The sequence below is a fragment of the Emys orbicularis genome, chromosome 5 (assembly GCF_028017835.1).
Source record: "Emys orbicularis isolate rEmyOrb1 chromosome 5, rEmyOrb1.hap1, whole genome shotgun sequence".
NCBI lineage: Eukaryota > Metazoa > Chordata > Testudines > Emydidae > Emys > Emys orbicularis.
In genome coordinates, this window is record NC_088687.1 from 114,911,999 (window position 1) to 114,939,613 (window position 27,615).

Genomic DNA, 27,615 nt, shown 5'->3' on the forward strand with positions numbered 1-27,615 from the left:
CGGGCATATGACTGTCCACAGTAAAAGCTGAAAAGATCCAGGAGGTACAGTAAGATGGAAGTGGATAAAAAGCTTAGTGGTTACACATATAGAATTAAAAAGTGCTTGTAAGAGGAGGTATTTCAATTTAAGGGTATGTCTACACTACGGGATTAATCCGAATTTACAGAATTCGAATTTTGGGAACAGATTGTATAAAGTCAAATGTATGCGGCCACACTAAGCACATTAATTCGGCAGTGTGCGTCCATGTACCGGGGCTAGCGTCGATTTCCGGAGTGTTGCACTGTGGGTAGTTATCCCATAGTTCCCGCAGTCTCCTCCGCCCATTGGAATTCTGGGTTGAGATCCCAGTGCCTGATGGGGTAAAAAACATTGTTGCAGGTGGTTCTGGGTACAGCCTCACCCCTCCCTCCATGAAAGCAATGGCAGACAACCGTTGCGTGCCTTTTTTCCTGGGTGAACACTGCAGACTCCATACCACGGCAAGCATGGAGCCCGCTCAGCTCAAGACAGCAGTCATGAACATTGTAAACACCTCGCGCATTCTCGTGCAGTTTATGCTGAACCAGGACCAGAAAAACGAGGCGAGGAGGAGGCAGCGAGGGCAGCACAGCGACAAGAGTGATGAGGACATGGACACAGAATTCTCTCAAACCGCGGGCCCCGGTGCTTTGGAGATCATGTTGTTAATGGTGCAGGTTCTATCCATGGAATGCCGATTCTGGGCCCGGGAAACAAGCACAGACTGGTGGGACCGCATCGTGTTGCAGGTGTGGGACGATTCCCAGTGGCTGCGAAACTTTCGCATGCGTAAGGGCACTTTCATGGAACTTTGTGACTTGCTGTCCCCTGCCCTGAAGCGCCAGAATACCAAGATGAGAGCCGCCCTCACAGTTGAGAAGCGAGTGGTGATAGCCCTGTGGAAGCTTGCAATGCCAGACAGCTACCGGTCAGTCGGGAATCAATTTGGAGTGGGCAAATCTACTGTGGGGGCTGCTGTGATGCAAGTAGCCAAAGCAATCACTGAGCTGCTGCTACGAAAGGTAGTGACTCTGGGAAATGTGCAGGTCCTAGTGGATGCTTTGCTGCAATGGGATTCCCTAACTGTGGTGGGGCGATAGATGGAACCCATATCCCTATCTTGGCACCGGAGCACAAGGGTACCCAGTACATAAACCGCAAGGGGTACTTTTCAATGGTGCTGCAAGCACTGGTGGATCACAAGGGATGTTTCACCAACATCAATGTGGGCTGGCCGGGAAGGGTTCATGATGCTCGCGTCTTCAGGAACACTGCTCTGTTTAAACAGCTGCAGCAAGGGACTTACTTCCCGGACCAGAAAATAACCGTTGGGGATGTTGAAATGCCAATAGTTATTCTTGGGGACCCAGCCTACCCCTTAATGCCATGGCTCATGAAGCCATACACAGGCAGCCTGGACAGGAGTCAGGAGCTGTTCAACTACAGGCTGAGCAAGTGCAGAATGGTGGTAGAATGTGCATTTGGATGTTTAAAAGGTCGCTGGCGATCGTTACTGACTCGGTCAGACCTCAGACAAACCAATATCCCCATTGTTATTGCCGCTTGCTGTGTGCTCCACAATCTCTGTGAAAGTAAGGGGGAGACCTTTATGGCGGGGTGGGAGGCTGAGGCAAATTGCCTGGCTGCTGATTATGCGCAGCCAGACACCAGGGCGATTAGAAGAGCACACCAGGAAGCGCTGCGCATCAGAGAAGCTTTGAAAACCAGTTTCATGACTGGCCAGGCTACAGTGTGAAATTTCTGTTTGTTTCTCCTTGATGAAAACCCGCCCCCTTTATTGACTCATTCTCTGTAAGGAACCCACCCTCCCCCTTCGATCACAGCATGCTTTCAAAGGAAATAAAGTCACTATCGTTTAAAAATAATTTATTCTTTATTAATTGATTATAAAAAGAGGGAGAGAACCCGGGTGGGGTTTGGGAGGAGGATCGGCGGGAAGGAAAAGGCCACTAAAAAAAAGGTTAAAAAATGACAGCCTTTTGCTTGGGCTGTCCACTGGGGTGGAATGGGAGGGTGCACGGAGCCTTCCCCCCCCCCACATTCTTACACGTCTGGGTGAGGAGGCTATAGAACATGGGGAGGGGGGTTATACAGGGGCTGTAGCGCCAGTCTGTGATCCTGCTGCCGTTCCTGAAGCTCCACCAGACGCCGGAGCATGTCTGTTTGCTCATGCAGCAGCCCCAGCATTGCATCCTGCCTCCTCTGATCTTCCTGCCACCACCTCTCATCTCGAGCGTCCCTCCTGTCCTCACGTTCACTGGCATCTTTCCTATACTTCGAAACCGTGTCCTTTCACTCATTCAGATGAGCTCTTTCACTGCGGGTGGATTCCATGATTTCCGCGAACATCTCATCTTGCGTCCTCTTTTTCCGACGCCTTATCTGAGATAGCCTTCGGGACGGAGGAGGGAGGCTTGAAAAATTTGCAGCTGCTGGAGGGAGGGAAAAAAGGAGAGAATTTTTTAAAAAGAGATATTTTACAGAACAATGCTTATACTCTTTCACGAACAACACTATTCACATTACATAGCACATGTGATTTCTGTGCAAGGTCGCATTTTGCCTCTTAATATTGAGTGCCTGTGGCTTTGCTGCTAGAGATCACAGACTCAGGTCTGGGCAACAGAATTCGGCTTGCATGCGGCCATGGTAAGCCATTGTCTTTCAGCTTCTGCGCCCTCCTTTCCCACATACCAAGCAAAGCCCATTGACTGCTGCGGTTTTCCTGTTAACCTTCAGCAGCAGAAAACAAACTAACCCCCCCCCCCATCCAATTCTCTGGATGATCGCTTTATCCCTCCCCCCACTGCGTGGCTGGTATCAGGGAAGATCCCTGCTAGCCAAACGCGAAAAGCTCAGGGCCAATTCCCTCCCCCACCCCCACGCTTGGCTAACTGCAGGGAAGGATTTCTTTTCAGCCACAGGCAAACTGCCCAGTAGGAATGGCCACCTCTGTCCCCTTAATTAAATTCCCGTATTTCAACCAGGTTACCATGAGCGATATCACTCTCCTGAGGATTACACACTGAGATAAAGAATGGATGTTGCTTGAATGCCAGCAAACACCGGGACCATACGCTGCCAGGCTTTGTCATGCAATGATACCAGATTACTTGCTACTAGCATGGCGTGGTCAAGTGTCCTACCATGGAGGACGGAATAAGGCTGCACTGCCCAGAAACCCTGTGGAAAGGCTTTTGGAGTACCTCCAGGAGAGCTTTATGGAGATGTCCGTGGAGGAGTTCCGCTCCATCCTCAGACACGTTGACAGACTTTTCCAGTAGCTGTACTGGCCGCGAATGCATCCCAAGTCCTCAGGGCAAAGTAATCATTAAAAAACGCTTGCTTTTAAAACAAGTTTTATATTTTAAAAGGTAAACTCACCTGAGGTCCCTTCCATGGGGTCATGGTCTTGGATACTGGCTTGGGAGGGTACTTCAGTCAGGCTGAGAAGAAGATCCTGGCTGTTGGGGAGAACGGAGTGCTGTGTGCTCTCCGCAAGCTCGTCGTCCTCCTCCTCCTCCTCCTCCTCTTCCCTGTCCGCAGAATCCTCAGGTGTGGCTGATGAGATTACCCCCGCCTCGGAATCCACGGTCAGAGGTGGGGTAGTGGTGGCGGCCCCCCCCCCTAGAATTGCATGCAGCTCGGCGTAGAAGCGGCATGTCCGCGGCTCTGACCCAGAGCGACCGTTTGCCTCCTTTGTTTTTTGATAGGCTTGTCTGAGCTCCTTGACTTTCACGCGTCACTGATCTGAGTCCCTATTGTGGCCTCTCTCCATCATGCCCTTGGAGATTTTTTCAAAAGTTTTGGCATTTCGTCTTTTCGAACGAAGTTCTGCTAGCACTGAATCCTCTCCCCATATAGCGATCAGATCCAGTACCTCCCGTACGGTCCATGCTGGTGCTCTTTTTCGATTATCGGCCTGCATGGTTACCTGTGCTGATGAGCTCTCTGTGGTCACCTGTGCTCTCCACGCTGGGCAAACAGGAAATAAAATTCAAATGTTTGCGGTGCTTTTCCTGTCTACCTGGCCAGTGCATCCGAGTTCAGATTGCTGTCCAGAGCGGTCACAATGGTGCACTGTGGGATAGCTCCCGGAGGTCAATACCATCGAATTGCGGCCACACTAACCCTAATTCGAAATGGCAATATCGATTTCGGCGCTACTCCGCTCGTCGGGGAGGAATACAGAAATCGATTTTAAGAGCCCTTTATTTCGAAAGAAATGGCTTCGTTGTGTGGACGGGTGCAGGGTTAATTCGATTTAACGCTGCTAAATTCGAATTAAATTCATAGTGTAGACCAGGCCTAAGTAAAGAATTAGATGGGGTCCCAAGGTACCAATACTCGAATTTCTACTGTTTCCAGTCTGATATAAACATCGTAGATTGGGGGGGGGGGGGGGAAGAAGCTAACTGCAAGCCCATAGGTTTTTTTGGCAATATAAAACTGGGAGAAGGCAGAGTGAGGAACAGCCAATGATTTAACTTTGAACTAGGTAGACATACAGCAAACAAAATGAGCCTTGGGAGAAGGCTTGGATTGGACTTTGTCAATTGTTAATTTGTTTGTTCAGTAAAACCTTAGGAGGGATGTAAACTTTGACTCTAGACAGGTTTTGTGAACTGGGTTTAGAGCATAGAGGGAAAAGTGCAAACTGAGAAAGAGAATTCTGATGTAAGTTTTGCTTTTGAACACTTTTTAAATAGCAAGTCCTTATTATGCTGTTGATAAAATGAGACTGTCAATGGGAAAAAGAAAAAGATAAAACTAAACTCTGCTGTGTCTGGATGGGCATTCAAACTGAAGCTGGTTTAAAAACCAAAAAAATTGCAAACATTTAAAGTGGTTTTGTTCCATTTGTGAACATTTCACCCACGAAAGCTTATGCTCCAATACGTCTGTTAGTCTATAAGGTGCCACAGGACTCTTTGTCGCTTTTTACAGATCCAGACTAACACGGCTACTCCTCTGATATTTGTTCCATTTGTTTCAAACTGATTTTTTAATTTATTTATTTATTTAAAAAAACTTCCATGGAATTTATCCACTTTTTGAGTTTGAAAATAGCAATTTTTTAATCTATAAAAAACCTCATCCTCTGAGCAATCAAACCTGGCAATGCAAAAAACAAAACAAACTACTAACAGTCTAAGTTGTTCATCAAAAGTGTCCATCAACCAAAAGTGAAAATTAAAATCAAAATTGTTTTTGAATAAGGCCATTTTGAGTGAAACATTTTTTAGGGAGCATTCATGCAATCTAGCTGGGTGTGGGGCTCCACATGCGGTTGTGCTGAGTGATAACAGCACCTGGAGGGGTTTGCTGCTGGTCACTAGCAAGGCATTGTGAGAGACAGCCCAGGCTGGAGAGCGTTAAGGGGGCACAGCAGTCCCAGGGATCCCAGGCTGCGTCCCAGGGATCCCAGGCTGCGTCCCAGGGATCCCAGGCTGCGTCCCAGGGATCCCAGGCTGCGTCCCAGGGATCCCAGGCTGCGTCCCAGGGATCCCATCACAATTGCAATCCCTTCATGTTTCCATCTGGTGTCTTCCCTATATTGCCCATTTCAGCAACACAGTTTGGAAACTAGAGTGCCTTTCGATTTCTGTGCTCGGATGTCCCCTTCTCCTCCTCTGCCAGTCTCCCTCCATTTGGTCTCAAGGGAAGCAGCTTGTATTATAATACTGTTTCTGATGTCAGGTTCAGGAGGAGCATGTCATGTAGAGTGGCTGCTCCCTTTCTTCATTTCCTCCAAACTGCAGAGCCCCAAGAATGCAGACTTGCCATGCAGGGGATTTCACTGGCTCAGAGGCAAAAGGAGGGGAGAGCATATGTCACAGAACCACCACCCTTCTTTCCATAGATCTGTTTGTCTATTCTATCTTCCAAAGGGGGTAGGGCCATTGAGGGGTTTGGTTTGTGAAAGTTGTTTTTGATGGGGTGCTCCATTACTGATGATGTTTTTGCAGTGTGCCCACTAAGATGCTACAGTTTGCAATATGTTTGAAATTGCCAATCAGAAGAATTTGGTTTTTACCCAGGACAGTTTTCAGGTTGACTTTTGCCACTAAGCCTTCCAGGGATATTTAGAGCTACATGTACAGTAAAAATATCAGAGATATGGATGTCAGAACTTAAAATTACAATAAAAACCCTATTCTGAAGAAGAGAAGCCAAAATGGTACAAATTACTTTAATTCACCTAAACACATTTTAAACTTTTTAGTTTAAAAAAATCCTGCTTCACATGAACATCTCACAGAACAATATTAAATGTAGAAAAGCCTTTAAAATGCTCTGATAGCAAGACTGGGGAGTGCAAGTTTACATGCAGTGCTGAAGATATTCATTAAAATTGTAATTAGACTCACGATTAAATTCAGTCACAGTAGAAACTTTATGTGTAAGTGTTGCTACAGGAAGAAACCTCCAGTCTTAAAATTAGTTCAGCAGTCTGAGCTATTTTAATTATGCAGAGTTGATTATCATTGGAGAAGGAAACCTTTATTACTACAACAGAATTTTGATTTCCCCCTCTATTTTCTGTGCTACAGTGTGGTATGTACTTTGATAACCTAATCTTTTCTGTGCAAATAATATGAATATTAATAAGAGCATGTGTTTAATATTAGGATACTGAAATTTATTAAATGACCATCCAGTGACTAATATGACACATTTTCCTTGTGGTGTTACAACTGTAGTTATAGTGCATATCCTTTCAGAGGCAAACAGTCTTGCAATGAGAGAATTTTGTAAACTATAAAGCTGAAAAACCTTGTTTAAAGCTGCATTCCAAGACAACATCTTGTTTCCATTTGCACACTCAAAGCTTGTGACAGCAGAGATGATGGATGATTCTAACTCTCTAAAACGTCACAAACATACTTTAATTTGGCAAATCTGAGTGTAGCAGAAGGAAACGTCCCTCTATATTCATATCTGGTTTGATATCTGTAGAATCTCCTATCACTGCAGCAGATATTATGTACTAATTTGAGAGAGCACATTTCTCTGAAATGAAACTTGCCTTTATCTCAAATCAAGCGGCAGAAGATATATAGTGTGCACTTTTCTTCCCCCCAAATGTGTTCTAGAGGTAAAAAATGTACTACTGAAAACCAGGGTTGCCAATTTTGGTTGCACGTATTCCTGGAGGTTTTATCCCATGACAGAAACTCTAATTAAAGATTAATCTTTTAATTCCTGGAAACTCCAGGACAGTCCTGGAGAGTTGGCAACCCTAGAAAAGACTTCGGACATGGTGATCTGATGTACGGGAGATCAGGGACTTGGGCTATTATCTGATGCTGATGGAGACTGGGGGTGTAGAGAGGCAATGGGGTCAGGTCCTGGAGGGAAGAAGTTCTTATGTTACTTTCTGAATTTTCATCTGCTGTTCTGGAATTTAATTTCCAGACTACGCGTAATACACAAATAACCTCATAACTGGGTTTTAAATATATGTAAGTTTCAACTCCTGAAAAGGAACATTGTGACCCATCAAGATGTTCAGAAATCTTCTTTCTGAATTTTTTGCTGTATGTCTACTGATTCTCTGCAATCCTGGAACATACCATCTACATCTCCTAAACACTCCATCTTTAACAATAACTCATCCTCACTACAGAATAGATATAAGATAAGTATTGAAACATAATTTGAGAAAGTCTAGAGAAGAGCAACAAAAATGATTAAAGGTCTAGAAAACATGACCTATGAAGGAAGATTGAAAAAAATTGGGTTTGTTTAGTCTGGAGAAGAGAAGACTGAGAGGGGAGATAACAGTTTTCAAGTACATAAAAGGTTGTTATAAGGAGGAGGGAGAAAAATTGTTGTTCTTGACCTCTGAGGATAGGACAAGAAGCAACGGGCTTAAATTGCAGCAAGGGCGGTTTAGGTTGGACATTAGGAAAAACTTCCTAACTGTCAGGGTGGTTAAGCATTGGAATAAATTGCCTAGGGAGGTTGTGGAATCTCCATCATTGGGGATTTTTAAGGGTGGACAAACACCTGTCGGGTGATCTAGATAATACTTAGTCCTGCCTTGAGTGCCGGGGACTGGACTAGATGACCTCTCGAGGTCCCTTCCAGTTCTATGATTCTGTGATTAAAATATGTCAAAAATATAAACAGTGCCTTAAAGTGGCATAGCTAAACTAATATGCCCAGGTGAATTGGACACTGCAGAGCTATCTACTTCTTTTTTCTGATGTGCCAGATCATAGTTTATATAGAGTATTTAAGTTAAAAAATATATAAAACTTGTATCTTAAAAAGCTGACTGAGATGAACTCAGATTAGCACCTCTAGCTAGAAGAATTAACATGGAAAATCATGGTAATTAGGCCAAAGCAAAGAGCAGATAGCACTTGGAAAAGTGGGGAGTACTTATTTGTGTTACAGAATGTAGAAGTGAACCAAAAGACACCTATTCATAGAATCATAGGGTTAGACGGGACCACAAGGGTCATCTAGTCTAACCCCCTGCCAAGATGCAGGATTTGTTACGTCTAAACCATCCAAGATAGTTGGCTATCCAGTTGGGGGGGGGGGGGGGTGGTGATGGTGTTTTAAACCTTCAGTAAAGGAGCTTCCACAACCTCCCAAGGCAGTCTATTCTACTGTTCTTACAGTTAGGAAGTTTTTTCCCTGAGATTTCCTCTAAATCTGCTATGCTGTAGTTTGAACCCATTGTCTCTTGTTCTGCCTTCTGTGGCAAGAAAGAACAACTTTTCTCCACCTTTTTTATGGCAGCCTTTCAACTATTTGAAGACTGCTATCATGTCCCCCCTCAATCTCCTCTTTTCCAAACTAAACATACCCAGTTCCTTCATTCTTTGCTCATATGGCTTGCATTCCATCCCTTTGATCTTCCTTGTCGCTCACCTCTGGATTCTTTCTAGTTTCTCTACATCCTTTCCATATATTGGTGACCAAAATTGGACACAGTACTTCAGCTGACACCTAACCAGCACCAAGTAGAGCGGTACTATAACATTCCTGTGACTTGCATGCTATGCCTCTGTTAATGCAATCTAAAATTGCATTTTATTTATTTTTGCAACAGCATCACATTGCTGACTCCTGTCAAGGTTGTGATCCACCACAACTCCCAGATCCTTCTCAGCAGTGATGCTGCCAAGCCAGTTATCCCCCATTCTGTATTTGTTTATTTAGTTTTCTTCCCTAAGTGTATCACCTTACATTTGTCTTCATTGAATTTCATTTTGCTGTCTGTAGCCCAGTTCTCCAATTTATCAAGATCCCTCAGAATTTTATCTCTATCCTCCTGTTGTGCACTTCCTATCAACACAGTGCTAAAAATCAAGAAAATCCCCAATTCAGGTATAGATCAACATTAGTTCACATGCCTCATCACCAAACATAATCCTAACCAAACACAGGGATATTCTTTACCTCAAAACCACGTCCCTTTCACTTCCACCATACAATTTCCTCCAAAAGCAATACCTAGTTCTCCATCAGTAGATCTCAAAGTGCTTTACAAAGGAGTTTGGTATCATTATTTCCATTTCACAAATGGGGAAATTGGAGCACAGAGAAGTGAAGTGAAATGCCCACGGTCACCCAGCAGGTCAGTTGCCGAGCCTGGGATAGAACCCAACCTAGGCACTGACTCGGTGGGTGCTCTGGGGCTCAAGCACCCACCGAAAAAAATAGGGGGGGCTCAACACCCACAGGGCTGGATGAATCTTTTGTGGGCCCTGGCGCCCGGATCATGGCTCTGCCCCCGCTCCACCCTGAGGCCCTGTCCCCGCTCAGCCTCTCTTTTCCCCCCACCCCCCACTCTCTGCTTGCATGGTGGCGAGGGGGCGGAGAGGAACACCTACTGGCAAAAACAAAAGTCAACACCTATGGAATCCAGGTCTCCTGAGTCCCAATCCAGTGCTCTACCAACTAGGTAATGCTACCTCTGTATACACTTTCAGTTAATCAAACAAACACTCTTAACAATAACCTCAGATTTCTTAGGTAGCAATAACATTTATTGTAACTATTGTTTTTATTGTGTTTTCAGTAGTACATGAAAATAAGCACTTTCCAAACATAAGAGAAGGAAAGGTTTCTGTCTCCTGCAATAATGTTCCTTTTGGTAAGATTATTATAGTTGTGGTGTGTGTTTGAGTAACTTTGAGGGCTTTGTATTGTTGGTGACTATGTTGGAAGTATAAGAGAGTTTGTGTTGGGGCAAAGAGTCTGTGACTGGATTTTTTGATGACTGGGTGGTAAGGTGTGTGAATTGAATTTCAGCTGTCTGGTAATGAGCAATGATTTGCTTGCTTTTTAGTGATTGTGTTAGAAAGTGCTCTCGAGCAATCTTCGCTCTAACTTAACAATGTTGTTTTGCATGGGAATATCCCTTGCATAGAGAACAGAAGGCAATTTGTCTTCTACATATGAACTGGAATTCGCCATTTCCAAAGAATTATTGCTTCTTGCATTGGAGAAGTGACCTTCAGCAGGAAATAATATGAAGTGACTTCAGGCATTAGGTTTCAGTGTATTAACCTGGGGGGTAATATAAGCCACTATGGCATATAAATGTATCTATTTATCTTACAGTTTTGTATAGTTCCCATCATTGTAGTATGTCAATGCTTCCCAGAGAAATAAGATAGGCATAGTGATGTCCACTGGAAACTTCATGGAGTCTTTGGTTCTCCCTTCACTGTGAGGTTGTTTTTTTTTTTTTTTTTTTTTTTTTTTTGGAGAGGCAGAGAGAAGAAGATGGTAGGTGGTTGCATATATCTCATTCTTGTTATGGTGGAAAATCTTTATCAAAGAGGTGAAGGTCCTGAAGTGTTTCCTGTAGGAGGTCAGACTCTGGATTAGCCTGATCTGCCCTAGAAGTACTTTTGCAGCTCACAGCTCTATCCTGTGAATGCCTTCTCTTTGGTATCAGGATATGACATATACACCGATATAAAGTAATTGTACAGTATGTCTTGTATGCATCTCTATTCTGTGCAATAAGGACTTCACAACTGCCTTCCAATTTTGCCCATCTCCTGCTACAGTCTTCCCATGTCATCTTGATATTTTCAATTCTGCTTCTGTGGTGCATTTCAGTATTATCTTTGGTTTACTGCATTACCTCTTGCCCTGAGTGTTCCAGTCGAATGTCTGTCTTATGTTATTTGGTTCTTTCCTCCATGTATGTTCTAGCTATTCCCATTTATGTTCCATAATTTCCTGTCCTATTGGTTTCTCTTTTGTCCTCCCCCAGAGTTCTTTGTGATTTTTTTTTTTTTTTAAAATCCATTTGATATTGAGGATTTGTCTGAGGCAGCTGCTTAGGAAAACTTGGAATTTAGATAGTAAGGTCTTAAGTCATCAAGTTTCAGCTCCATATAGTAAGACAGACTTTATAATGGTGTTCAATATTAGAAGTTTAGTTTGGAGGGCAAGATTTATGTTTCTGTAGACAGGCTTAGAATTACAAAGGCATGTATGGATTTTGCTATTTTGGCTTTAATGTCTTTGTCTCTTCCATCTGTTGTACTTACAGTGCTGCCAAGATATGTGAAATATCAGACCTCTTCTATATCAGCCCCAGAAAGTGTTGTTGTATTTCTTGTTGTATGTTGATTCTCATGGTGTTAGTTTTCTCTGTGTTGATTTTTTTAACCCTACTAACTGTGCATAAGCTTGGAGATCATTTGTTTTAGATTGCATGTCTCTGTGGGTATGGGATAGCAAGTTGATGTCATCTGCAAAGTCAAGGTCCTCCAACTTCTGCGTGAAAGTCTATTGCATGCCCCTTGGTTGTTCTGTGGTCTTTCTCATTATGAGACCAGTAAAAAACTCATGTGTGACATAAGACAGGGGTTCTCAAACTTCACTGCACCACAACCCCCTTCTGACAACAAAGATTACTACATGACCCCAGGAGGAGGGACCGAAGCTTGAGCCCACTCAAGCCACACTGCGCTGGGAGGGGGGAACAAAGCCAAAGCCCAAGGGCTTCAGCCCCAGTTGGAGGATCTGTAACAGGGTCGCAGCCCACTTTTGGGTCTGGACCTACAGTTTGAGAACCGCTGATATGAGACATCCTTGTCTGATGCCTGTAGTAGCCTGGAATAGCTTAGTCAATTTGCTGTTATGTATTATTTGGCATGTCATGCTGACAGAAGCTCTGAATGATGTTCACAAATTTCTGAGGGATTCCACAGTGGCATAGCAACTTACAGTGGATTGAACATATTTATGGATCAAAGGCTTTTTGGAAATCTATACAATTCTTAAAAAGCAGTGACTGCCATTCAATTGACAGTTCTATGATGATATGTAGGGTTACTATTTGCTCTATACAACATTTCTGTTGTCTGAACCCTGCCTGTTCTTGTTGTAACATTGAATTATTACATTCTTTAGTATGTCTAGAATAACAATGTAAATACTTTACTTGGAAAAGAGAGCAATTGAATGCCCCTGCAGTTTTTACACTGCCTGAGATGTCCTTTCTTTGGCAACTTCATTATATGACCCTTTTCCCACTCATTTAATATTTTTCTTCTAAATCAAGCAAGAACATAGACACAGTAACTCCAGTAGGAATATGCTGTAAAGACCAAAAAGAGCACTAGGAAAGATAAATGAGACTTTATAGACAAAATGGCATCAAACGTACAGACCACTGTTGAAGAAAATAACATGAAGACACCGTCATTAGACAGTTGTCAGGAAGAAAAACAAATACCAACCAGCCAATTCAAGTCAATGAGGGCAACTTAATAACTAACCTATTGGAGCAGTTAAATATATGGAGGCAGGACTCTTTTTAGTCAACTACTGAATGGAAAGTAAGTGGCCAGTCCCCCAGAGACAGGTCCTCATTTTACATCCAGATCTTCTCCTTCCTCTATCACCAGAGTAGAAATAGAGAGGGCATTCAATCAGTTAAAAAATGGAATGGAACCTGGTCCAAATAACACTCCAACAGAGGTTCTTAAGGCAGACTTGAACACAGTAGACATTTTGATAGGCTTCTTACAAAAGATATGGAAACAAGAAATTCCAAATGAATGGAAGAAGGGTAATACAGTGAAGCACGTGTACTGTACATAAGTATTTACTGCTTTCTGGACAAGCTCTGCCCAGGAAGCAAACTTTGCCATTTAAAATGTCTCCTCCTCTGGGTGGTGGTTATTTCTTTCATGCTATTCTCTATCTTCCTCTCTTTATTAGAACAGTCACTGGCAATCTTGTATCTACTGTATCTCCTCTGGGTGGCTATTGTTTCTATAATATTTCTCCATTACCATAGCAGCTCTCAAGTGTACATCCTCTCCTCAGGGTGGCTTTTAATACATAATCGCTAACTCTTTCCATTATTCTAGAGAGTAAGCAAGCATTTGTGATTATAAATAATCCCTGTATCTCTTTCAATGCAGTGCCAGATGTGGCAAACATTTGAGTTTTAAACTAGTATTAGTACAGCACATAGTAAATATGACCCTTATCAGACTTGACAGGAATCAAAGTGAAGCATTTCTCCTTTACAGCATGCCGCTAAGTGACTCACTACAGTTTTCCTAAAGAAAAACTTGTGCTTAGGATAAGGAAAAGCCAGTTCTGGTTTGGATTTGGTCAGAAAAAAAAATGCACACGTAAGCACAGGACTGGGTTTTTAATATGTGCTTTTGTCTACTTCAGAGAGATTTCCTAATGATGGGTGGTTCAGTAGGAGCATGTGTCTTACTTTATTTAGCTTCTTAGTAACAAAAGAGAGATACAACATGTTTTATTACACTGCATTGTAATATCTTTGGATTGGTAGGGGCTTGGTTTTTATAGCATGAGGTATTTTCATTTTGAATTAAAAAAACATACTAGAGGAGCATTTCGTAATTCACTAGTTGTGATTCATTAATAAAATTAGCTTTGTTTTGTACTTAACTACCTTCATTTTATTTTAGATTTAATACCATTTATTTTCACTAGTAACCATTGGCCAGGAACGGCAAACTGTGGCCACTGGGAGCTGCGAGCGGCCCTGTCTGCGATGGTCAATGTAAACAAACTGTCTCGCAGCCCGCCAGTGGATTACCCTGACAGGCTGCAGGTTGCCCACCACTGTCTTAGACCAAAGATGCCTGAAAAGCATCAGGGGAAATAATGAAGCAGCTATCTCCTGAATATTTATTTTTGCTTAGTCACATTTATATACTTGCTGGTCCTTTTTTTTTTTTTTTCTTATGCATCCTTTTAACTTGAGGAAGTTCTGTGGCCTGTGTCATACAGGAGGTCAGATTAGATGCCCACAGTGGTCCTTTCAGTCCTTGGAATCTATGAATATCCAGTTCTTGTATCTAATTTCTGTTTGCTTTCCTTTAACTACCACTGCTTTTTCCCTTCAGGGCAAACCTCATATTTATAGAGGATGCTAGCTGCAGTGGAACCTCTGTGATTCTGCTTTGCTAGGCTAGAGGCAGAATTTAAGGTGCTTGCATGGGAAATTCACACATCCTGTGTACAGTGTGAATCAGTTTGCTCAGGAGCTTCCTGCATGTGGCTGCAGGAGACTGGTCTTGGGGTTCTGCAACCACTAATGCTGTATCCCCACATAGGACAATGGAGCAAATACTCCTGCTCCAGTAGTGGCCACAGAATGACTTTGCTGCTACTCTGCAGCCTGGCTTTGAAGGAGATTGGGGAAAGAAGAATTGCTCACTCCAGTCCTTGTAGTATCATGCTGTGCCAAGTCCATTTGGTGGATGCGAGGGGAGGGTTTCCCTCAAGGCTTGTGTGTGAGGGGTAAAGAGTGTTTTCAAAATGTGTTACTACTGTGTTTTAATATCCTAATGTAGATGGGGCAGTGTTGTAGTTTTAACACGTATTAGCTGGCTGAGGTGAGCCCAAGGGAAGGATACAACTTGCCCTGTCAACACTAAGCTTTTAACCCATTTCTAGTGATCGTATTTAAAAAACACAAAAGCCAAAAAAAAAAAAAAAAAAATCACCTTGTTTTCTTAGTGCGGACATGCCTTGAGAGAACAAAAGCTGAGGTGATGCAGTAGCAGTGCTGCCCATCTGATTCCTTTCAGCTTGAGGTGAGGAAAATAAGACCATATGTAAATAATATTTAAAGAGATTCTGATTCTCCCTACCACTGTCTCTGAAAGTCTCAGGAGAGACTCACATGCCAACTCCACTGTCTCTCCTGACAGGCCTTTGCCTGCCAATGCTGCTGCTACCTAACCACTATTACTTCACATGCCAGTTTTACTGCCTTAACTGACAGTCCTAGCTTACTAGCTACTCATTTTAGACACCTGTTGTCTCTCAACTGTCCCTTAGTGCTACATACTCAAGCCCTGTTGTCGATGGAAATTGGTCACCTAGAGGAAAAGAAGGGAGCTCAAACTCTGTGATTTAACAGCTCCAGTTAAAATCACTGTCAGTGAGGAAAAATAAGCTCCCACTGATATTTTAAACAATCATATTTATTGAAGTGCTCTGGAAACTGATCAACTTTCTCTGCTCATTATTTGATGTTTCTTCATGTGCCTTGAAATTGGAACCACAAATAAATCAATGGATTAAAATGTCCAGTTGTTTTGTAACAAAGTTCTCCTGTATTCACATATAAATTATTGTTTTGTTACCTTCTCAGGCTATACTTCTGATTGAATCAGAAAAGACATCCTCATAGATCTGCTAGAGGATGTACTTTTTGCACTTTGTTCAGAGACGAAAGCACATCACTGTCAAAAAAGGTGTTGCTACCGCAGGGCAGTAGCATTTATCGTACAGATGTCCTACACCTAGAGCCAAATGCAGCTTGCCTTACATGGGCTATTTTCATGTAGGATTTGGCCCTTCCCATGCAACCCTAACAAGTGAAGTCCTCTTGATTTTTGAGAGACTTTTGTTTTTGCTGCTGCTGTTGCACAGCTCAAATTGAAAGCCTAGTTTCTCTGACTAAAAATCTAATGACTCATGTAGCTGCAGGGTGAGTGACCAAAAAGATCACATCAGTGGGGGTGCAACAATTTTGCAGTTGAAAGATTATCATTGAAAGGCAGCTCTCCATGTACTGTAAAGCCAAATTAAGAGAGGCAAGCAAAAGAGACATTTGTAGAAAAATCAGTATAGTTTAATGAACCTCTTGAAGATTTACTATCCATATTCCTCGAGAATTGAGATGCAGAAGACTGGAGAGAATAGAATAGAACTTGGTCTCTCACAGCTGCTTTAACACTCAAGGTATTGTAAAGCGGTTTTGGAAGGAGAAACAAACAAAAAGCCAGAAAGGACTGAGTTCTAGTCATTGTAGTAGGAGATATAGTCAAAGTCTTCTGTTTCTTAATTTGTATTATTGTGTTAGGCAGCTCACCTCACCACCTTTACGAAAACAATTATCAGAAGAAATAAATATGACAATACAAGACTTTTTTTTAAAGCCTTGAATTTCTCTTCTCTCAACTCAATGATTGCTTAAAAGAACTCAGCAGTTTGATTAGAGGCATTGTTAGTATGTTGCCTACAACTTGTCAGTTTTTTAAAAAAGATTTCATAGAATATTGCTATACTAACCCCCAAAATACGCCATCCCTTCCAAAACAACCTGCAGTCACACAGGTTTGCAGAATTTATGAAACTCTGGGGGGAAAAGGTAAAGTGGAAACACAATTATGAGCTGCTTAAGGGGGAGTAATTCATTGTACTGTGTTGCCAACATCTGAACTAATACTAGTGCATGTAATGCATACCATATCTGTCACTGACAACCTACAGGGTTACATTTAATTCTGAATCATCAGTCATGTCTTCTCCTGCAAACATAGAAATCATAAAGAGAAGCAAGAGCGCCTTCAGAGGACAAGCTTGTTTTACAAGCTAGGATTCCAGAAGGTGACCTAACTGCCTCTGACACAGTGGACACCATAAATGTCATTCTCAGTTAGTGGATCCATGTCAGCACATTGTAAGTGGGCAAAATTGTCACAGTTGTGCCACAATAAATGGTGGCATTGTACAAAAAACAAGGAATTTTTTTTTCTTTTTACATTTTGGGGCTGTCAGTGAAGCATAATATCCTGAGAAAGAGGGAAGAAGTGTAGCACATCATTGCATATAGATGGAATATCTGCTCTCATTTTCACAGCTCTGCAACTGAAGCCCTGAAGGTTTGGGAAGGGGAGATTCAGCATGCCCCACCTCCAAACCTATTGAAGTAGTAATTAGATAGAGCTCAACCTTCTAGAGCAGTGGTGGGCAACCTGTGTCCCACGGGCCGCACTCGACCTGTCAGGGTAGGCCCGTGCCGCTTCCCGCAGCTCCCATTGGCCGGGAATGGCGAACCGTGGCCTCGGGGAGCTGCGGGCAGCTGTGCCTGTGGACGGTCAATGTAAACAAACTGTCTCGCAGCCTGCCAGCGGATTACCCTGATGGGCTGTGTGCAGCCTGTGGGCCGCAGGTTGCCCACCACTGTTTTAGAGGAGAGTTAGCTGAGCAAAAGTATTGCATGTCTGCGGCCATTTGAACAGGTTGGGAGGACTAAGTGCTGGAGGAGTGTGACTGGGACAGATCTTGTTAGGAGTTCAAATAGTCATGTGAATAATTAAAGGTTTCAGGCAAAATGAAGGTATCCATAAAGCCCTGCAAATCTGTGGATATCCGCTTTATATCCACAGATATCCACATCCGCGGATATCCGTGCGCCATGTTTGCGGATTGCGCATCTGATGCGGATACAAAATGTTTATCCATGCAGGGCTCTATGTATCCACACGGAAATTTCTGTGTTGCTGAAACATGCAAGAAACTGTACAGGCAGTTGTACCAACCTTTGTGGATAGGAAATATGGCTACATCACTTAACCTACATTTTTGAAGCAAAACTTTTGTTCTTGCTACTGAATATGGCGAAGGACTCTCTTGAATTCAAACTGTATTGAATTTTATGTTTTTATATATAAACTTCTAGTATGCCAATTGCAATAGCAGCTGATTGTCACAGGCTGACCAGTGATATCTCCAAGAATCAGTGTGGAGGAGGGGGAATACAACTTCAATTCTTGGCATCAATTTTGTTGCATAGTTGATTTGGCAGTTAAACTCATCTGCTGGTATGTTTTTTTTATCTTAAGGCATCAAAACAAATAATAATAAAAAAATACACACATGGATAGGGAAAAGGATCTGAACTAAGGTCTCTGATATATGCCATTATTACAGAAATGAAATCTAAGATAATATGCTGCTATGGCATTTATTTATTCATCACAGGAATTCCCCACTAGCTTAGTTATTGAGTGAGCCCCCACAGACTTCAGACAGATGGTGTAGAAAAGGAAGAAATTAGACAAGTTCCTGGGTTTTTACAGCATATAGGCATCACTTATAGCAAAGTCACCAAAGGTAACTAAATGGCCACAAAATCCTGAGCTCTTTTCACTTCCTGTATTTTTGAATAACTTTCCCAGGGACAGGATATCCTAATAACATTCATTGTTGGTATAAAACCAATAAATTCAATGGAGTTCACCGGTACAAGAGGGTATTAAAGTATATATGATAAACTGTTCATGAAATATTTGAATTTTCCAACCAGTTCTAGAAATCACTGAAGGCCTCAAAGACTTAATATCAATAATAAGGCAACATACAAGAAAATCCTTGAACAAAATTACTTGACAACATAATCACTTTTTAACAGTAATGATGCCAGTAATGTCTTGCCCCAGTCTCTGACTGGGCAAGAAAGATTTGGAAGTCAGGAATGGAGTACTTCCTTGTTGGGAGAGAACTGATACCAGCAAGTGCAACTGGTGAAATGCAGGAGACGTGTTGCTAGCAATAGTGACCATAGATCAGGCATAGTGAGTAACCTCCTTTTGCAAAGTACATGAGAGCAGAACCCTCAACAGTAGTCTTAGGTTAATAGAATTATGGATAAATGCTATTAAGTCTGGCAACAGCAGGACACACTGGGGCAAGCAGAAGAATAACCACTACCCTTATTAGGAAAGATGTGAGGAGATATAAAGCAAGATTTTGAGCTGTGCCTCTAAGAGATGCAGCATAGAATTTTCAGTCCAGGGAAAAGGAGAGCTATGTTGGCTTTAAGCCACTTCTGTGCTCTCCTGATCTCTGACCTAGGCTGCTCTGGAGACTGGAGTGGCCCCTGGTGTAATTTAGGTTTCCCAGTGCTGTGTAAGTTACAGTAGCTTCCACAGGCTGCCCAATGGACCACAGCTCTGCACATTGTCAAGTCTGTCACTGAGTGGTTAGAGAGGTTGAAGTGTTCTCCCACTGGTTTTTGAATGTTTTGATTCCCGATGTCAGATTGGTGTCCATTTATTCTTTTGCGTAGAGACTGTCTGGTTTGGCCAATGTATATGGCAGAGGGGCATTGCTGGCACATGATGGCATACATGCCTCTAGCCACCCTCTCACAGATCTTGAGAGACAGACCAGTCCTCGCTTGCAAGGATAGGTTCCTGGGTTAGTGTTTATATTGTATGGTGTGCGGTTGCTGGTGAGTATTTGCTTCAGGTTGGGGGGCTGTCTGTAAGCGAGGACTGGTCTGTCTCTCAAGATCTGAGAGAGGGTGGCTAGAGGCATGTATGCCATCATGTGCCAGCAATGCCCCTCTGCCATATACATTGGCCAAACCAGACAGTCTCTACGCAAAAGAATAAATGGACACCAATCTGACATCGGGAATCAAAACATTCAAAAACCAGTGGGAGAACACTTCAACCTCTCTAACCACTCAGTGACAGACTTGAAGGTGGCAATTTTGCAACAAAAAAACTTCAAAAACAGATTCCAAAGAGAGACTGCTGAACTTGAATTAATATGCAAACTAGATACAACTAACTTGGGTCTAAACAGAGACTGGGAATGGTTGGGTCATTACACTAATTGAATTTATTTCCCCATGTTAAGTATCTTCATACCTTCTATAGGTCATCTCGATTATCACTTCAAAGGTTTTTTTTCTCCTGCTGATGATAGCTCATCTCAATTGATTGGCCTCTTACAGTTGGTATGGCTACTTCCACCTTTTCATGTTCTCTGTATGTATAAATATCTTCTGTCTGTGTGTTCCATTCTATGCATCCGATGAAGTGGGCAGTAGCCCACGAAAGCTTATGCTCAAATAAATGTGTTAGTCTCTAAGGTGCCACAAGTACTCCTGTTCTTTTTGCGGATACAGACTAACACGGCTGCTACTCTGAAACCTGTTTTACTAAAGCGTAAGAGGCAGAAATAACACAGCTTGATTTTTAGGTCTTAGGTGGAGTTTGCTTGCTAGGATCATGTGGCTATATCTCACCAAATCAATGCCCCGCATTTGCAGGGGCCTCAGGCATTGGTACACTTCAGTCCCTCATAATCTCTGCCTCTGGCACAAAATGGGTTAGTGTCCTGAGGGCTGTAATACTTTGGGCTAATCCAAGTTATTGGACTTTATTCAGGGGTCAGTGGGTGGACTTCTGGTGGCTTGTGGTGTGTAGGCAGTAACAAAGTGTCCTTTGACTTATCACTGACCAAATCAAATCTAGTTTATATTTTTTTTATCACTTTTTTGACCAGTAATTGCATTTTAAATATCTACACAGGAACTCCTCGCTGCACAATTTAAAATGATCTTGGGCAGGATTTATCTATCCATTCCCTGGAGTGGTCATGCCCGTGTTCAGAAGGCCCCCTGAATGATCTGTATGCCTTTTGGTACATCTCTATGGATACAAAACCAACGGACAAACAATTTTGAAATACTTCTTTATTTGATTGAAAGCATAAACAGACTAAAGAAAGAAGGGGGAAAAAAGCACTCCTGGCCACCCAGATTGAATCTCGTAGACAATGTAATTTGTTGATATGAGACACATTTCTTGGATAAGTATTCTAGTTATATGAAGTAAATATGCTTGGTTTGGAAAATAGCCCAATATACCTTTTTAAATACACTGCATGCTAGTGTGAATAATAGTGACTAGTCTTTTAAGAAAGTATTAGGAAAAGTCATGTACAGCTATTGATACTGCTACGGATGTGAGGAAGAGCTCTGTGAACAGAGGTGGATTAAGATTTATTGGGCCCCTTACACTCTGGGGGCACAGGGACACCAGAAATTTTAAAAGTGGGAGGGCCATGCCTGCCCACTTTTTAACCTGGGCATAGCAGCCTCAGGCAGGCACGGAGTGGTAGCAGCAGGGGTTGCACTTCGCGGCGGAGGAGCTGATAAGGTGATCCGCTTCCCCATTGTGAAGCGCAGCCCCTGCTAGTAGGATTGCCAACTTGGTGGTAATTTAAAAACTGGACACTCCAGCAGGAGTGCCTGAACCTCCCCTGCCACCCTCTTCCCTCCGAGGTCCCACCCCTGCCTTAACTCTTTCCTCAAGGCCCCGCCCCATCCACTCCTCTTCCCCCTCCCACACTGTTGCTCGCTGCTTTTCTCCTCCCACTCCCCAGCCCAGGTCAGGAGGGACTCTTTTCTGTTGAGACAAGATTGAGAACTGCAGCCGCCCGATGCAGGTAGGAGGTGGCCCTGGCTGAGTAGGGGCTGGCACGGATGATGACCTGGCGCCTCCCCCACACACAATAACTGGACTTTGAGTGTCCAGTCAGTAGATCTGACCAGGCATGGTCAGGTCCCCTTTTTGACCAGACTTTCCGGTCGAAAACCAGGCATTTGGCCACCCTACCTGCTAGCGGTGCCAGCCTCTTCCTAGTAGGGGGCTGAGGTTGGCCTTAATCCCCTCTTGTCACAGGGCCTCACCTCCTGCTCCTTCTCTTCCCCCACAAGGCCCCACCTCCTGGCCGGGCTGTGGTAAGGGCCGCTGTGGGGAGCCCTGGAGCCTCCACTTGCCCTGGGTGGCATGCCCTTGGGGGCAAGACCACAGGCCAGGGGCTGCTCTTGGGGGGAGGGGGGAGCCCGGCTTCCCACCCAGAGACGGTGGAGGGTGTGGGACTCCCCACAGTGGCCAGGGCTCTCTGGATGGCTCTTACCATGGCCTGGCTCCTGCTTCTGCCCTGGCCAGGGGTTGGGACCTTGGGGGGGAAGAGCAGGAGCAGGGCCACAGTTCCAGCATTGGTGGTCCTCCCACTTCTACACAGGTTCCTGCACTCCTGTGCGGGCCTCCAATTTGGCTGGAGCCCCTGGGCATAGGCGCTGACTTACTCAGATCCCGGGGCGTGCTTGACCCTCGCTCTTCCCCAGGCCCCATCCCCACCCTTCTCCAAGCCCCCGCCCCGCCTCTTCCCACCCCCGCTCTGCCCCAGGCTCCACCCCCACTCCACCCCTTTCTCCAAGCCCCCACTCCTGCCCCCGCTTCTCCCCCTCCCCCCAGTGCCTCCTGCATGCCACGGAACAGCTGATCATGGCAGGCAGGATGTGCTGGGGGGGGAGGAGCCGATCGGCGGGGCCACCAGTGGGCGGGAGGTTCTGTGGAGGAGGAGGAGGCACTGACCCGTTGCGCTGCCCATGGATACTGAGCACCCACTATTTTTTTTTTTTTTCCCGTAGATGCTCTAGCCCCGGAGCATCCACGGAATCTGCCACTGTCTGTGAACCTGGAAAGCTTGTCCCTTCCACCAACAGAAGGTGGGCCAATAAAAGTTATTACCTAACCTGTCTTGTCTCTCTCATGCACTGCTATTGACATAAATTGCCCTCTGTAGAAGTTTGTATTTATGTAAACATATTATCACCCTCATGACACCTCTGTTTTTTGGTGAAATGAATAAAATGTTTATCATTCCATTCAGCTACTCTCTCATCCCCATAATTTTTGCATTATTTCTGGGAGATTAGAAGACACACTGTGGTAGTGGCATAATTAATATTCATGGGAAATAATTGTGTCAGGGGAGTTTGTTGCTCTTGCAATCGGAATGAAAAGATAAAAATAAAAGTAGGTTTTCTGCTGATTTTTTTTTTCCTCTGTGCAAACTGTGTGCTTCATTTTTTCTAAATTAAAAACTAACCAGAAAACAAATGACAAAAAGATTCTGTCAGACCTATAGTATTACAAAGTGTCTAGATGGATAAATAACGAGTAGTGAAGCGGAGATGTGGCACCCTGGCTTCCCTCCCCTTTGCAGGTTTATCCTCAGTAATTAAAGAAGTAGTATTTCACCTACTGTAAAATTCATGGTCTGTTCTGAAACAGTTAAACAGGAGGATGAACAATTTCAGACAAAACATCAGTATCCGTACAACAACAATTCTTTCTGTAAGATTAGTGACAAATACAAGTAAATGCACCCAGAATCCAAAAGTTAAGGAAGCTCTGTGGGGCATGATGTTTTACTGCACAAATGTCTCCTCTCTCTCTCTCTCTCTCTCTCTCCTCTCTGGAATTTTAAATAGAAGGCCTGGGTTGGGAATCAATAGCTCAATTAGATTATGTGGTAGTTCTCAGATGACTGTTAGCATAGCCAGGAGATTACTTTTGTTGATATTGGGAGATGTGGCTGCTCTGTGATATGAGCGTATAACAGCACCTTGAGCTAGTCTGCATTGTGTGAGACAAAACTATGGTAGAAAAGAGGCATAAGCTTGTGGTGTTTATATCATGCATGTTGGATACCCAAGGACTGTAACATAATTTGCTACCACACATCTAGCATTGAACAAAAATCATTTGCAGGACAACAAACAATGAAAGGAAGCGTTAGGCCCTGATACAGTAAATCGTGTGCCTAACTTTAAGCATGCGAGTTGTCTCATTGGAGTCAATGAGACTATCTAAGTGCCTTGTTGGAGCAGAGCATTGGTGCTGTAAAGAGAAACTGCACCTACAGTGCATATTAGCTTGCTAGAAAAGCAGTATTTGAAAATAACAAAAGTAAAATTTCTTGTGTTGGAGGGAAATTTAAACTGATGGTTTGCTTAAAAAAGAGACAGTCAATATGTATAACTCTATGCAGACAATTCTGCATAATAATCTTACCAGACTGTTTAGCCAAAAGAGGAAAATGTACTGTTGACCTTCTAAAATAAATGTTTGTAAATTCCATTTTCCAAAAAAATTCAAACAGAATGTCTATTGGTCTGTAACATCAACACTTGTGTGCATTGCGCAAGTGCTCTTTGGAGTATTTGTTGGATACCTAAATGCTAAACTGCTTGAGCATAGATTTCTTTTGTGGCTATGAGATCATTCGTATAAATTACATCAGATTAATTAGGCTTTAGTTTGCACTCTCCCGGCCCCTTTATTTCAGTAGAAAAGAGGAATTTCATTATGGAAAGCTTTCATTTTGAAAAGATTATTCTATTAAGAATAATACATTGGTTTGAGTGGTGATAAGCATCTATTTCTGTATGTTAAAGTCAGAGTTTCACATAAGCTGCCAGTTCGAAAAGATATTCAGGTGGTCATTTGGTAAGCTCATAAAACAAGAAATGAGCCTGCGTTTTTAATGTAGAGAGGACTAAACATCTTCATAAAGATGTTATTTCTGGAAACAACCTTTGCTATTATAAAAGATCTGTTTGTTGGAAAAGATTAATATTGCAGGCTTTCTTTGTGAAGCTTGGGCATTGCTCATTACCATAATATTTCTGGCTGAGAGGTTTGGAAAGATCAGTCTTTATTCTTAGACCAGCGAATTTAGAGAGACTGTAATGAATTGCAATTAGAAAAATCGCATTTTTGTATTGATCAAACTTAAATTGCTCACTCAAAATTAATTAATTAGAAAGACTTAAGGATAGGGGTAGTTGAGTTCTAAGTACAGTGAACATTAGAGATGGGTTTACAGTATTTAGCACAGCCTTTCTTAGACAATGGACTACTAGTAATCCATAGAGAGCTGGTTGATAACATGATCTAGTTCTCTTCCTTGTTTCCAATTGTTTCTCCCGTTATCCCAGGTTCTTCTTTGAAAAGGGCCTGGAGGTTTGTAAAAAGAGAAGTCATCCTACCTTCCTCCATTGGTGGTTTCTGATCCAGGAGAAGGAAGAGAAATTGGAGTTGACCTTAAGACGCAGATCTACCAGTGGTACTGGAGTTACCAGGCATCAGTGGAAGAGGCAGGAATTGAATGATATATTTTCCCCCCCAAAAAAACTTCTATCACATTAAAGAGGGCTAAACTAGGGGACATAAGAGTGTATGGGGAGCATAGCAACCAAGATGTTTGCAATCTCTTTTCTATGTTTAAGATAAATATTACCGCAAAGAGCATTACACAGTGCTCCCTGTATTTTTCCCTTGGCACATTGGGTGGACAAAATTCTTCTTTTGCTACCTCATTCTCAGCCTGCTGCTGCAGGGATGTCATGAAGTGAAATCTAAACAGATAGAGATTCCTAAAAGCTCTGTAGTATCTAAAAGTACCCAAGGCAAAAAGGCAACCTGGGCACTGTCTGACATGCATTTCACTTTTATTGCATTGTAGAGATAAGCATAGAAAATTTATTTAGTTTTCAGTGAATGAGAGAGAAAAGAGTTCAAAGTCACAAATATGGGAATTTTGGTATATTGTGTAGCACTAAGGGTAAGTGTTTTGGTCATTATCCACCACTCATACTCATTGAACTGGAGGGACAGAAAATTTGTTAACTTTCTTAGAAAATAAGAAAGCTAAGCAAGTGTCATAACTATAAAGGGAAGGGTAACAGCCCTCCTGTGTACCCTACTATAATCCCTCCTGGCCAGAGACTCCAAAATCCTTTTACCTGTAAAAGGTTAAGAAGCTCAGGTAACCTGGCTGACACCTGACCCAAAGGACCAATAAGGGGACAAGATACTTTCAAATCTTGGTGGGGGGAAGGTTTTTGTTTGTGCTCTTTGTTTTGGTGGGAGTTCGCTCTTGGGACTGAGAGGGACCAGACATCAATCCATGCTCTCCAAATCTTTCTGAACAAGTCTCTCATATTTCAAACTTGTAAGTAAACAGCCAGGCAAGGCGTGTTAGTTTTATCTTTGTTTTCTCAACTTATAAATGTACCTTTTACTAGGGCGTTTACCTCTGTTTGCTGTAACTTTGAACCTAAGGCTAGAGGGGGTTCCTCTGGGCTCTTTAAGTTTGATTACCCTGTAAAGTTATTTTCCATCCTGATTTTACAGAGATGATTTTTACTGTTTTCTTTAATTAAAAGCCTTCTTTTTAAGAACCTGATTGATTTTCCCCGTTTTTTAGATCCAAGGGGGTTGGATCTTGATCTACCAGGAGTTGGTGGGAGAGAGGAGGGGGGATGGTTAATTTCTCCTTGTTTTAAGATCCAAGGGGTTTGGATCTGTATTCACCAGGGAATTGGTGAAGAGTCTCTCAAGGCTACCCCGGGAAGGGAATTAGCACATTGGGAGTGGTGGCAGCGGACCAGATCTAAGCTGGTAGTTAAGCTTAGAAGTTTTCATGCAGGCCTCCACATCTGTACCCTAAAGTTCAGAGTGGGGAAGGAGCCTTCACAGCAAGAAAGATAAATATTTTTATTTAAACATTTTATAGAGCATAAGTTTATTTTGGAAGCACTGTAATTTCACATCACTGTCACAATAGCCTAGAGATGGGTCCAAGCCAGAAAGATCAGGATCTGAACTTCCCCAAAGACTGCAATGTCTTAGTTCATGTCAATCTCTACTTCATTCACACGCTAGTGTACGGAACCAATAAGAAGCTGTACAGCAAGTGTCCCATATATTTGTATGATAGATAAGCTATGACAAGGCTTATTTTGTCATCCTATGAGCTATTAGTGTGTATATGAAAAGCCTAGCCTTTTTTTTTTTTTTTTTTTTTTTTTTTTTAAAAAGGTTGAACATAATAAAAAGCTAGAAGCAAAAGAATTATTGGACACAACTAAACTCCTACAGGCTCTGCAGGCAAGTTCTTCTGGTTCATCAACCAAGCCTAAGTCAGAGAGACAGGCTGTAACCCTTTCTGCAGTGATTCGTGTTCTGTCCATTGTCACTCCGTTATTCTCCATCCAGAAAACGCCAGGTGAAAACCCACCTATTGTCAGTGCTGACTGTCAGCCTGTGAGTGAGAACCTGTCACAATGCTGAAAAACACTAGTGAGGACAATGGATGCACGTCCCTTTCTTGTTGCTCCCTCCACTGAAAACAGTTAAAAGGCTGAGGCCAATAGCTGATGCCATGCTAATAAGAACTAAAGAACGGCAGTGGGATTACCAAACTGAGGAACAGGTATATTCAGCATAAATTATGATTTCAGCTCTCTGCCACAAAATCAATGAGTTGTACAAATTGAGCTTATCCCTGTAAATAAAATTCTAGGCAGTCTACCAAAATATCATGATTTGTTTGCCTACATATTACACATACAGAGATTATTAATATCTCATAATATTGGGGCCATAAGGCAAATCGGCGGCATTATTTCAAATCTGGGGAAAACAACTTTTTTTGATAACATGATGAAACTTTGATTTCAAAATAGTCCTAGAGGAATGCATGTCTGATCAGTGTCACATTATTCCAGAAACCTTATACCTACAGCCCTTCATTTTTAGTTTTTACTGATTTTCACCAAAAAATGCCTGTTTTACAAAAACTATTATTCCGTTTTTACTCATTTTTCACCCAAATTTTAGACCACTTAAGTACATGAAA